Genomic DNA, 14,327 nt, shown 5'->3' on the forward strand with positions numbered 1-14,327 from the left:
CAATTTTCGGTGTGACATCGCCGCACAACTAAGTATTTAATAGGGAAAACTCTAAGCCTAACACCTAAACCATACATGGGGGTCCTTTTAAACGGTTTCAAAGTTATTGCCAAGAGGTTCCAGGGTTCAGTGTGTATTGATCCAATGACTGTCTGACTCTCACACAGATCCATGGACTTGGAGGGCATCCCCCCCATCCCCCCGTCAATCAATCAGTCAATCACAATGCCCCCCCTTCTCCCTGGGGGCTGGAGGCACACACGAGCACCGTGCACACGCCCATTTACAACGTGGACACACTCACACACACACTCACACACACACAAACACACACACTCGTGCGTGCCGTGGACATGGAAGAGTGTAAGTGGAACTGACAGCGCCACTGGGCGCAGTGTGACACATTCTGTCTGGGGGCGACCGTTTGGACGCGACCATTTGAACAACACGCTCTGTGTTCTGCACACACACACACACCCACACGCACACCCACACCCACACACGCACATGCGCATGCACGCGACCAGCCCAGACAGGACTACGTAACACACGCACACACACAAAAACCCGGCACGCACTTGAATTTTGCACATACACACATATGGATTTGCAAAAACAACGGCGCACGCACTCACACACGCACGCACACACGCACGCACGCACACGCACGCACACACATGCACGCACACGCACATAAGCACACACGCACACACACACACTGAGGAGATTGGCCCCGATTCATAACGAGGGTCGTAAATATGGGGTAAATAAAGTTCGTAAAGGCCGGTCGTATTTTGGTAGTCACAAACGGACGTGCAATTCCCAAAGGGGTTCGTATATCACAGAGACGTGCGTACAACCAGTGCGTATGACCAGGTGTGATGATTACTCTGGAAGGCTGCGTCCAACAGCATCCAACTTTAACGTCACCGTGCTGAACCGTGCTAAACAGCGTTGCCATGTCCGCTTATTATAAGCGAATTTGGGCTTATTTTTCTGTAAAGTTGCTTGTAAATATTGGTAGCTGTGGGGACCGCGGTTTTTTGGGCTTGTTTCTAAAGTGTAGTTGGTTATTTGGGCTTGCTTCACAATTGTTCAATTGTTTTAACCGGTGGTTCTCAAATATTTTTATGACATGGACCCCCAAGTTAATATGTAGGCTAATTTATCCCTATAAGCCCCATCTGAAAATGTTTTGTGCCAGCTGGAGGCAGATTTGTGCTGTTAGAATGTTTAAAAAATCTTCCAAATATTGCACATTTTATTACAAGATTTTTTTTAAATATAGCAGATCTACAAGCTCACAACGGTTTAATTAAAGTGCTTATAATGGCCTAAGTGCCAGTTGCTTCTTTTGGGCTTGTTTTCCTAGACCTGGTTGCTTATTTCTCTCACAACATCTGGCAACGCTGATGAAAGTTTGAAGTTCAACTCCGCCTCGTCTAAAGATAACAGATGCGGCTTCGCATCGCCTTGACAACTTACTGTTCTGTCTGGAAGCGGATCACGTAATAAATGCTCTCATGTGTAATGAGAATAAATAAGTTTACAAGGTTTAACCCCATTACCAAATAAAAGGCTAATAAAACGTGGAAAGGATATATATAAGCCTTTTCTAATGAACATTGCGGACTTTTACCAAGGTAAAAAGATGATGAAATCCAGCATACAAGTGGAACGCTGCTATGGATTATGGACCAGAGCTTATTGATTACTTATTGATTAAATTAGTGAATTTTTTATGAATATATCACTGTCCTACGTCGGAATGGGGAATATTAGATCTGTTGTGTGTGGTGTTCATGTGATCAAAATACAGTAGAGTAGCCTACAGTAGACTATTAGCCTACAAATTAATACTGCAGCACGGACAGAGGTGCGTCAGTCCCTCCGCAGTTTCATTAAGGCATCATAGCCTATTTTCATTATTACGTGACACTTTGGCTGAGATGGGACGGGGACCTAATAATTCAACTCTAAATGCAACTGATAGCCTAGAAAATAAATAAAAAGCGGTGGAATCTACATCATGTCTATATGATGCATACGGTAGGCTACAAGCAATATATAGTTTGACATTTATTTTTTTATTTTTTATATGTGTTGACAAATGTTGGGCATATATATATTTTATTTGAGGTTTGCCACTGTTGTAATTGATTTTGGCATGAAGAATAAAGCATTCTAAAGACATACGCACATTTCATCCCTGGTAAGACAGCCTCAGGGCTGACCTGAGAACGTGCGCACCTGACGCACAAAACACAGACCAAAAAACTTTTATGAATCCGACTGCAGGTGTAGGATTTGTCCTAAATGCCAGTAGGTACAAAATATGGTCGTAAATCCCTTTATGAATCGGGGCCATTGAGTATAAACACAAGAGCGCATATGCGGGAGCACGCACACACACACACACACACACACACACACACACACACACACACACACACACACACACACACACACACACACACACACACACACATATACATACATGCACACTATAGACAGTAAATTCTCTGAGAGAAAAGGCTGTTCTTGCTAAGTGAGCTGAACAAAAGACAAGTCATGCAGCTCAGCGCATAGGATGGCGTGCGTGCGTGCGTGCGCGCGTGAGTGCGTGCGCGCGTGAGTGCGTGCGTGCGTGCGTGCGTGCGTGCGTGCATGTATGTGTGTGTTAGTGTGTGTGTTAGTGTGTGTGTGCGTGTGTGTGTGTGTTAGTGTGTGTGTGTGTGTGTGTGTGTGTGTGTGTGTGTGTGTGTGTGTGTGTGTGTGTGTGTGTGTGTGTGTGTGTGTGTGTGTGTGTGTGTGTTCGAGGCAAGCCTGTGCAGCATGGTGGGCGAGTGTTGTTTGTTTTCAGAGAGCTCATTCATAGTGGAAGAACCTGCCTCATTGGACAAATATGTATGCTTCATTTCCACGCACACTCTGAGTGTGTGTGTGTGTGTGTGTGTGTGTGTGTGTGTGTGTGTGTGTGCGTGCGTGCGTGCGTGCGTGCGTGCGTGCGTGCGTGCGTGCGTGCGTGCGTGCGTGCGTGCGTGCGTGCGTACGTGTGTGTGTGCGTGCACACACACACACACCGGATTTGAACCGCTTTCACCCTGGCGTCACTATGTTCTCAAGAACAAGTTTTTCAGATGTTCTTCAAATCAAGGCCCTTGTTGCGCCGGTCGGAGCAATGGTCACAGAGTTATGTGGATATGAAGTGTTGCACTGTGTGTTGCACTGTGTGTGCGTGCACACACACACACACACACACACACACATACACACACACACACATACACATACACACACACACACACACCTTATGGTGTGATATGAGGATTTGAACCGCTTTCACCCTGGCGTCACTATGTTCTCAAGAACAAGTTTTTCAGATGTTCTTCAAATCAAGGCCCTTGTTGCGCCGGTCGGAGCAATGGTCACAGAGTTATGTGGATATGAAGTGTTGCACTGCTGTAACGATGCTGTAGTTTATATGTCTGCAGTTTAGGTTTCTTTGGTGTGACTACTGTGTGTGTTCAGGGGGCGGACCTGTGACAAGTGTGATGTCGTCTCAACAAAATGTGGCCCCTGGGAGCCCCTGGGAGCCCCTGACACAGTATGCTGGGTTGTTCAAGAAGTGGCCCCTGGTGTGAGTATCAGTGGTGTAAAGTACATTTACTCAAGTACTGTTAAGTACAATTTTGAATTATTTTTTACTTTACTGGAGTATTTCCAGTTTTCAGTACTTTTACTTCTACTCCACTGTCTCCACATCTCAGAGGCAAATATTGTACTTTTACTCCACTACAATTATTTGAAAACATAATAGTTACTACTTCGTAGATTTTTATTATTATTACAACACATACATTAACCACTTCAGCCCTATGTACATTTCGTCCATTTGAATCTTTGAAACAAGCTCACAATGCGTTGCGATGCGACACATCGTGAGCTTGTAGATCTGCTATATTCAAAAGATTTTTATACATTTGAAAACTTGTGAAATGGGACATTCTGCATAATGACTACTTTTTACTTTTGTACTTTAAGTATATTTTTATACCAATACTTTTGTACTTTTACTCCACTACAATTATTTGAAAACTTTAGTTACTAGTTACTCTTTGGGAAGGCGGGATATTTCACTTTAGAGTTTCATGCAATTCATTGTTTCAACCAGTAGGTGTCCTACCTGACACCAAGGTGAAGTAATGGTCGCAATGGAAGAGGGAGACCGCCTACACACACTGCACACTAAGTTAGTTATAGTTTTACAGCATAGTTATATTAACGGAATGACATTACACAACCCTATCTACAGACAGATAGACAGACAGACAGACAGACAGACAGACAGACAGACAGACAGACAGACAGACAGACAGACAGACAGACAGACAGACAGACAGACAGACAGACAGACAGACAGACAGACAGACAGACAGACAGACAGAGTAACAACAGCAGGAATGGGACATGGGAGGAGAGAGGGATGGGAGGAGGAGGAGGAGGAGGAGGAGAGCGGAAATGAAAGCAGAGAATGGAGAGAGCAAGACATATTGAGAGAAATAACATTACAACAGGTGCATATGTAGGTCAGGTGTGTGTGTGTGTGTGTGTGTGTGTGTGTGTGTGTGTGTGTGTGTGTGTGTGTGTGTGTGTGTGTGTGTGTGTGTGTGTGTGTGTGTGTGTGTGTGAGCACGCATGCAGGCTCATTATGCTAGAAAAACACTGTGGACTCGTTAAGTCAAGCCCAATGCTAACATCCCTGTCTGTCTGTCTGTCTGTCTGCCTGCCTGCCTGCCTGCCTGCCTGCCTGCCTGCCTGCCTGCCTGCCTGCCTGCCTGTCTGTCAAACTCTAATTGAGCGTCTGGGTCTGCCAATCAAAGCAGCAGATGGACAGGTGGGCGTGGCAGACAGACAGACCACCCAATGGAGGGTCAAGGGGTGTAAAGTACTGTAGACTTTTACTTTACTTGAGTATGTCCATTTTCCAATACTTCTCAGAGGCAAATATTGTAGGTTTTACTCCGCTACCATTATTTGAAAACTTAAGTTACTACTTACTTTGCAGATTTAGATTATTATTACAAAATACAATAAACACTTTAGCACTATTACTATTTGAAAAATAGCAGCTCTACAAGTGTCGAACATGACGAATTGTGAGCTTGTAGATCGACTATTGTAGAAACATTGTGACACATTTTGAAAACTATTGAAAAAAAAGAACAAAGCTTGTGAAATGGGACTGCATATTACATAATGAGTAGTATCTATTTAGATAATTTAAGTATATGTTGATGCCAATACTTTTGTACTTTTTTCACAAGTACAATCAATGCAGGACTTTTACTGGAATAACACAGAGTATTTCTATATTGTGGTATTGCAAATTTTACTTAAGTGAAAATAAAAATACTTAAGTAAAAGTAATTCTTCCAGCACTGTGTGATAGACAGGCAACCTAATGAGGGTCAAAGGTCAAGAATTCACACGGGCGAATTTGCACGTAGACACTTACACCTGAGTTATTATGCCTGGATTGCGTGCCGTGTGGTGGGCCGTCGGCTGTGGTGCAAAAAGTACTCAATTGTATTACTTAAGTAAAAGTATCAATACTGCAATTTAGAAGTACCCTGTTAGGGCGCGCTCCCACCAAAACATGGTCGGCTAGCGTTAAACGCAGGTTGTGCGCGGCCACAGTTTTTTGCAGGCAGCGGATTCTAAAAAACGGGAGTGACGCACATGTCACTCACTTTCAGGACCCTCCCCATAGCCCGCACCGCCTTCTGCCTTGAGCACCATGTTGCTTCCTGAGTCTTGGGACGCTCCGCCTTCCACTCACTTGGACAGAGGGGGAAAAGCAGCTCCTGCCTCCAGCAGTTTTATGCTTCAAATGGACAAGTCGTGTAGAGCGGATAAACGTAAGGTCTGCGCGACAAGCGGAAAAATCCGCTCTTGCGTGAATCCACACATTTATATTGACAAAGCATTGGCAGATTCTGCCCCAGAGGTAAAATAAAAGTGCGGTGGGAGCGCGCCCTTACAGGTAAAAGTCTGGAATTAAAAATGTACTTGAGTAAAAGTAAAAAAGGATTGGTATCAAAATGTACTTACAGTACCAAAAGTAAAAGTACTAAAATATATGAAAATAGCAGATCTACAAGCTCACAACGCGTCGCGTTGTGAGCTTGTAGATCGGCTATTTTCAAATAGCCTAGGTATAAAACAGGGCTAAAGTGGTTAATGTATGTGTTCTAATGTAATAATTTACATCTGCAAAGTAACTAACTAAAGTTTTCAAATAATTGTAGTGGAGTAAAAGTACAATATTTGCCTCTGAGATGTAGTGGAGTAGATGTAAAAGTACTGAAAATTGTAAATACTCCAGTTAAGTAAAAGTACCTCAAAATTGTACTTAGTAGAGCAGTGTACTTGAGTAAATGTACTTTACACCACTGTTTTTCGGCGCATAACTACTTAAAAATCAGGCGTTAACGCACGACTGCAGGGCAGATTACGGTGGGAACATGTTGATTTTTACACAGAAACACAAAACAACAACAAAAGCATGATTACAGTAAGCTAAGGAACTACAGCCTTGCTCTTCCTGGTAAGTAAACATTCTGAAATAGAATTACATTTTCCTGCATTAATAACAAAACAAAATAAAAACTGAAAAAATAAGTTTGAAATCGTATTTGAAATGACTATTTGGTAGGTTACCAAATACTGCAATGTTAGAAATAATCTGTTCCAAGTATAAAGTCCTCTTTTTCATTACTTGAAGGTAGGGTAAGTGATATTTTTTGGTTAAAACAAAAAGTATTTTGTTAAAAGGTCAAAATACTATATCCTGATAGTAATCATTGCTATAGAGTGTTTTTTCAGTAACAGATGTCTCCCTGTCTCTCCAGCTCTTTAATAAACAGAAAATATTTTTTTTCGGTAGGTGTCAAAATCTCAGCCAATCAGGAGAAAGTACCCATTTTTAAGCTTAATTTGTATAGTGTTCCAGTTCCAATTTTGTCTGCTCATTTCTTAGTGTCATCACTTCCAATTTCACTTGTTTAATCTATATCCTGATTGAGTTCTCTGTCCTGGTTGGATAAAATTGTAAATGAAACCGAAACTGAAACGAAAATGCATTTTCTGTTTAATAAAGAGGTGGAGAGACAAGGAGACTCCTAATACATAACAAACACTCTATAGCAATGAGTACTATCAGAATATAGAGCTATTTAACACTTATTTTAACCAAAGCAAATCACTTACCCTACCTTTGAGTAAAAGTAAAACAAAATAAAAGTACTGCAGAATGGTCAATTTCACATATTCATTTGTCAAAATGTGTCCCCAAAAAAAAGCAGATCTGTAAGCTAGCAACGTGACACATCGCTACACATTGTGAGCGTTTAGATTAGCTTTTCTCAAATAACCAAAGTATAAAACAGTCCTTAATTGGTTAATGCATGTTTTGTTGCGAACGCGGAAGGAGGCGACCAAGTGGAGCTTACTATATCACCGTGCTTGGGTTGTGTGTGTGTGTGTCTGTCCCTTATTTATGGTCTTTCCGTGTGTGTTCACGCTCTCATTGGCTCGCGCCCCCATGTGACTCGAAACTCTGTGCTGAAATGCCAGCAGCTGCACTGCCTGTATACAGCGTGTGTTCACGCTCTCATTGGCTCGCGCCCCCATGTGACTCGAAACTCCGTGCTGAAATGCCAGCAGCTGCACTGCCTGTATACAGCCGGCAGAGTGCGGCAGAGTGCACTACTACAGTGTGGTTGAAATATGGCAGCCACAGTCAATCTGCGTTCGCTTCCAGCGTTCGTGCGTCTTACTTGTAATAATAATCTAACTCTACAAAGTACCTAGTTTTCAAGCAATTGTAGTGGAGTGAAACATCTGCCTCTCAGATGTATGGGGATTATATATGAAGAGTTGAAATAGGTTAAGTAAATACTCAAGTAAAGTAAAAGTACCTCAAAATACCCCACATTCTCACGATTATTTAAGCAGATTGTTGGCGCTGTCTTGTGTGTGTGAGGTTGGGATTGCAGAGCTTTCTACAATCTGTCCAGAATATAGACCAGACGAAATATACCATGTGTGAAATATCACTATGTGCCAAAACAAATAGAGAAACTCACCACGGAGGGCTGGGAAAATGCACACTTTTACTGTACGACCACACACACACACACACACACACACACACACACACACATACACATACACATACACACACACACACACACACACACACACACACACACACACACACACACACAGTATATTACTATACTTGTGAGGACATCAACATTTTAGGACCGACGATTTGATGAAGAATTGGGCTATTTTTAACCGCAAGCCTGAATCCTGAATGTCTATTTCTCAAATTCTACTATACATTTGTCCCTCACAAGTATAGCAATACAAGTGCGCACGCACGCACACACACACACACACACACACACACACACACACACACACACACACACACACACACACACACACACACACACACACACACACACACACACACACACACACACACAGGGGAAGACCACAAAGCAGGGAGGGGAGCGCATTGCGACTGATCCGTCAAGCCAACATATACACATGCACACGTGTTCCAAGATCTACTGTACATGTGAGACTGTGTGTGTGTGTGTGTGTGTGTGTGTGTGTGTGTGTGTGTGTGTGTGTGTGTGTGTGTGTGTGTGTGTGTGTGTGTGTGTGTGTGTGTGTGTGTGTGTGTGGGAGGGGATGACATGGGAGATGATCTCTACCAGTAATCTACTCCTATGTTGCAGTGCTTCTCAAAGTGGGGTTGCACGTCCTTGAGAGGGTTCCAGGGGGTCCCAAGCAAAATGAGTTTTATACCATGGATATTTGAAAAAAAATGGCCAACCTACAAGCTCACAACGCGTGGCATCGCAACGCGTTGTGAGTTTGTAGATTAGCTATTATCAAAACGTAAAAGGTTCACAAAAAGTGTGAACATTTTGGAATATTTTTCAAGCACTTTAACAACACAGATCATGTATGGGGGTCACTGGCATAACACATTTTTGGAGGGGGGTCTGCGGCTAATTACAAAATAATTTGGGGGTCCTTGACTTGAAAATGTTTGAGAACCACTGAGCTAGTCCTATACATTGCACTGACAGTTAAACACGCACATAACACTGCTAGTGCCCCATATGCGTGTAATGTAGCTTTTGTTGGTGTGACTATTGTCATGGCAGACCCCTGAACAGTGTTGTTGCCGAGTTTGGTGTGGCCCCTGGCTGCAGTAAGCTGGGTCGACTACGTGGCCCCTAGGGGCCCCCAGTACAGTAAACTGGGTCCATAAATGTAGCCCCCTAGTGTGAAGATTTGTCAAGGAAGACCCCTGAACAAAGTTTGTGCCAAGTTTGGTGCGGATCGGAGCAATGGTGCAGTTGTGGTCTCTGGCGGGGACGCTGGTGTGACTTTTCTCATGGCAGACCCCTAAAGTACTAAACAAATTAACATGTGGACAGACTGACTGAAGTGGGAGTAGGTATGTATCAAAGTGTTAGCGAATGGGGGAGGAGTGAGTGTGTACACCTCTGATGCTGGCTTTACTTGGTAGATACTTTGTAGATTCACATTAACCAATGAAGGACTTTAACTTGTAAGTTATTTCTACGTTCGCACCAGTTACAGTGTGTGTGTGTGTGTGTGTGTGTGTGTGTGTGTGTGTGTGTGTGTGTGTGTGTGTGTGTGTGTGTGTGTGTGTGTGTGTGTGTGTGTGTGTGTGTGTGTGTGTGTGTGTGTGTGTGTGTGTGTTTGTGTCCATTCCAGTGCAGTGATGAACTTCTATGTCTCTTACAGTACAACCATTGTCCTGTTGTCCCAGTTCACAGTGATGACGCAACACACACACACACACACACACACACACACACACACACACACACACACACACACACACACACACACACACACACACACACACACACACACACACACACACACACCTTCAATATGCCCGTTGTTGTGGTCGAGGGTGCTGGCATGTGAGGAACCGAGTGACACTGCTGCCTGCCACACGGGTCACCCTTATCCCTCTGGGTCCGGGGGGAGAGGGGGGTGGAGGGGGAGTAATTGGACCCCCTCTACAAAGGACAGAGTCCCTTCAAACTCTGTGACACACCACCCAGCCATCCACTCATCCACCCATTCATCCGTGCATGACAAATGGCACGGTGTTTGTGTGTGTGTGTGTGTGTGTGTGTGTGTGTGTGTGTGTGTGTGTGTGTGTGTGTGTGTGTGTGTGTGTGTGTGTGTGTGTGTGTGTGTGTGTGTGTGCCGAGAATGATCGCTTACCTCTCAACCAACGCTGACCAGTGTAATGCCCGGTAGTGGAACCCGGGTCTTCCGCGTGGAAAGCCAACATATTATCCACTAGACAAAAGGGAATCCCCCAAAGCCTGGAGGAGATATTAGGCTTTTAGGTCATCAGACTGAGGCTGTGAATCACTCTGCTACACTAGTCTCGCGTGAACAGACTGTTGCCTCCCACAATTTTCAAATGTTTTTGGTCATACAGTCTGGGACTCGGAAGTTCTGATCATGATTAAAATATAAAGCGGATGTGAAGCCTCCTCCCCACTTCCGTTTCGTCTTTACAGTCACGCAAATTTATCCTAATATAAATAAAAATCACCTAAGCATAAATATCTTGATGCCATGCTTGTGGATCGGCTATTTTCACTAGTTTGTGTATTTTTCCCGCTAATTAATGGATCAAAAAAAAAATATATATTATTATTTTGAAAGAACTCAGGAAAATGTAAATTTTTTTGGGAGATTTTTTTTATTTTATTCTTTTGAAATAATAATTAAAAACAAAATCTAGGAAACAAAAAGATTAACTCACGACCCATACAAATTTGTCCGCGACCCACATATACCCACGACTAGAGAGATACTTTATTTTGCGGTGGGAACGCACGTTTTACTAGGCAAATATTGTATATTTTACTCCGCAACAATTATTTGAAGATTTTACATATTAGTTACTTTGTAGATTGAGATTATTATTACAAAACATAAATTAACCATTTAAACCCTATTTTATACTTAAGTCTATTTGGAAATAGCAGACCAAGCTCGAGCTTGTAGATAAGTTATACTTCTGAAAGATGTTGATGCATTTTGAAAACGTTTGGAAGGAACTGTAATGGGACATGCAGCATAATGAGTACTTTTACTTGCGGTACTTCACGCCAATACAGAACGAGCTATTTTTGCCAAATGTTCCAAATAGGGATGCTGGGGTACAAGTCGTTAAATTCCAAGTATAACGTTATTTTCAAATAATTTCTAATAGAAACGGATACTCTCTCAAGTTTGGGGAAAGATTTACATATTTACGTAGCGTAATATGTCATAAATGTAAGGTGCTTATAAAGTAACAATGTAATTCAGGGGGTTGCAGTGGATGAACTGTTATTTACAGGGGTGTTTACAGGGCTGAGCCAAACAAAGTTTGAGAACCACTGGCTTAGAAAATACACCTGTGGCTATGTTTAGAGTGGGTGTTTTCTTTTTTCTTTTTTACAAACCCCACCCACAGGTGTCAATCAACCCCCCCCCTCCTGCTTGGCCCCTGAGGTGCAGAATTAGCGCGCTGGCATTCCCTCAATCAAACGTCCGTGTCATTTGAAGAAAGAAAGGCGCTGCGAGGCGAGAGTGGATGGAATGAGCTAAGAGGATTATCTCCTGATTGATGTTGGCTCAGCTCACAAGCACAACGCCAAATCCTCAGAGTTAATCTAACTCTGAGGTCCATTTGGTTCTATATTGTAAATTGTGATAGTAATCATTGCTAGAATGTTTGTTCAGTAACAGGGGTCTCCAGCTCTTTAGTAAACAGAAAATGTCCAGTCAGGATACCAATTTTATCCAATAAGGAGAGAGAACTCACACATGACACGGGATACAGGATACGAGTGAAATTGGAAGTGATGACAGACCAAATCGGAACTGGAACACTATCATATTAAACCTGATAAATGGGTTCTCTCTCGCGAGAACCCCAAGAAATTGGTATCCCACCTGAAACGGTATTTTCTGTTTATTATAGCGCTGGAGAGACAGGGGAGACCCCCTGTTACTGAACGAACACTCTACTATACCAATGATTACTATCACAATATAGAGCTTTAACTTTTGAAGACAATACTTTGTTAACGGATAAGATATCAATTACACTCCCTTTTGCGCTGTTCGGGCCTAACTTTCATACTTTCCAGCATTGGCCGCAGGTCAAATTTTAAATAAAGACACAACTGCTCTCTTAACTTAAACTTTCACCTCATTTGAAGGGTCGCGACCCTAACAACTACTGAACTCATTTTTCTGACATCAGACTGTCTTGACAGGCAGCAGTGGAAGAAGAGTTCTTTACTTAAGTAAAAATAGCAATACTCTGTAACAAGTAGAGTATTCAACATTTGACTCGAGCGAAAGTACAAAAGTATTGTCATCAAAAATATACTTTAAGTACCTAAAGTAAAAGTACTCATTATAGAGAATGTTTCACAAGTGCTTTAAAAGTTTTCCAAATGTGTCAAAATGTTTGGAAAATAGCCGATCTACAAGCTCCAAGTACAGTGCAACTCAGGTCCGTTTTAGTATACGAAGTACTAAGTGGTTAATCTGTAGTGATTTTGATCAATTCCAAATATTATCAAGGTGCGAGAAACCCTGAACTAGATTCACCCTCAAGGTGTTTCTCCCAGGCTTGTGTGATGTCAGCCATGTCAGATCTACAAGCAAGCTCACGACCCAATGTGTTGTGAGCTAGGAGATCTGCTATTATCAAAAAAAGAGTTCTGAAACAGTTCAACAACACACATCTTGTACGGGGATATCCTAGTCACAAACCATTTTCAGATGGGGGGTCTGCAGCCAAACACATGTAAACTCAGGCGGTCCTTGACATAAAAAAAAGGTTTCGAGAACCACTGAAGACTCCAGTAAGCGGCTGACCCAGCCAAAACGCACCGCGCCCATGCATGCGCCCAAAAATGCCCGCAGAAGAGGATGGCGTGGGACGGTGTGGGACCTCTGCCCGCCGGGGGAAGTTCCGTCATGCCCGGGCGTGCAGGTGCACCCCGCCACAAGGATCACTGGTGGCCTGGCACCGAGCACCAGCGCGCCAGCCTCGCCAACATGTCAACCTCAGGCATGCCTCACGCGGAGCGCCTCTGCCAAGGAGCGGGTACCGGCGCCAACAGGACTCGAGGTATTACGCGGGGCAGCTGGCTCTGGCCCAGTGACGGCAGAAGAACTTCGATTGTTTACTTAGAGACGGAGTGAATGATATTTCTTTGTTAACCCTATGAGACCTGGAACGCATCTGTGTCATTTTAGAATTCCTTTGGCTATTCAAAAATAGCAGATATACAAGATCATAGCGCGACACCGAGTGCCGCGCTATGTGCTTGTAGATCGGCTATTTCTGAAAAATCTTGAAAAATATGTGCAAATCACAATCTAAATTAAATATTAAAAGCATTTTAAAGCAAAATAGTTTTACTCTGATTTGTGCTTCTGGGGGTCCCTGGAACAACATATTTTGAGATGTGGGTCCACGGCCAATTACATATCATTTTGGGGGTCCTTGAGATGGAAAAGTTGGAGCACCACTAATATAGCAACATGAGTTTTTTTCAAAAAAAAATGTTAAGATTTAAAAGTCATTTGTAGAATATATATTCAACAAATGTTCACAATTTTTCAAAAATAGCAGATCTACAAGCTTGTATATCTGCTATTTTTGAATAGCCAAAGAAATCTAAAGTGACACATATGCGTTCCCGGATTGAATACGTTAAAATTCTATGTTGTGATAGTATTTAGTAATCATTGGTATAGAGTGTTTGTTCAGTAACAGGGGTCTCCCTGTCTCTCCAGTTCTTTAGTGAACTTTATCCAATCATGAGAGAGATGACACAAAGAAATGAGCAGACAATATTGGAACTGGAACAATATAACATTTAAGCTGATAAATGGGCTGGACATAGACTTTTCCTGTGAATCTACCATGTGATTTTTTTACCCTCTGAAAGCCCTTTGTGTACTGAACTTATTTTTGCACTTTATCTCATCATCGCACCTTAGTCAAATTGTATTCGATACAATGGAGATCATATGATTATATGTCTATGTACAGTAGATATCTTAGATTTTGCCTATCCTAGACATGTTTCTCTGTTTTCTATCTTTTTTCTCGTTGCCCCCCCCCCCCCCGCCCCTCTCTTCTTTTTCTTTTCTCTTTCTGAAAACAA

At 42.7% G+C, this 14,327-nt stretch overlaps 1 protein-coding gene across 1 annotated transcript in view; it reads right to left on the reverse strand.

The window, feature by feature from the left end:
* Positions 1 to 14,327, reverse strand: part of adamts5 (ADAM metallopeptidase with thrombospondin type 1 motif, 5 (aggrecanase-2)) — a gene marked incomplete at its 5' end in the record, with an annotated part of 49,023 nt that overhangs the window by 28,580 nt on the left and 6,116 nt on the right. The window lies entirely within an intron of this gene.

The sequence above is a fragment of the Gymnoscopelus braueri genome (assembly GCF_963280865.1).
Source record: "Gymnoscopelus braueri genome assembly, chromosome: 24".
Lineage (NCBI taxonomy): Eukaryota > Metazoa > Chordata > Actinopteri > Myctophiformes > Myctophidae > Gymnoscopelus > Gymnoscopelus braueri.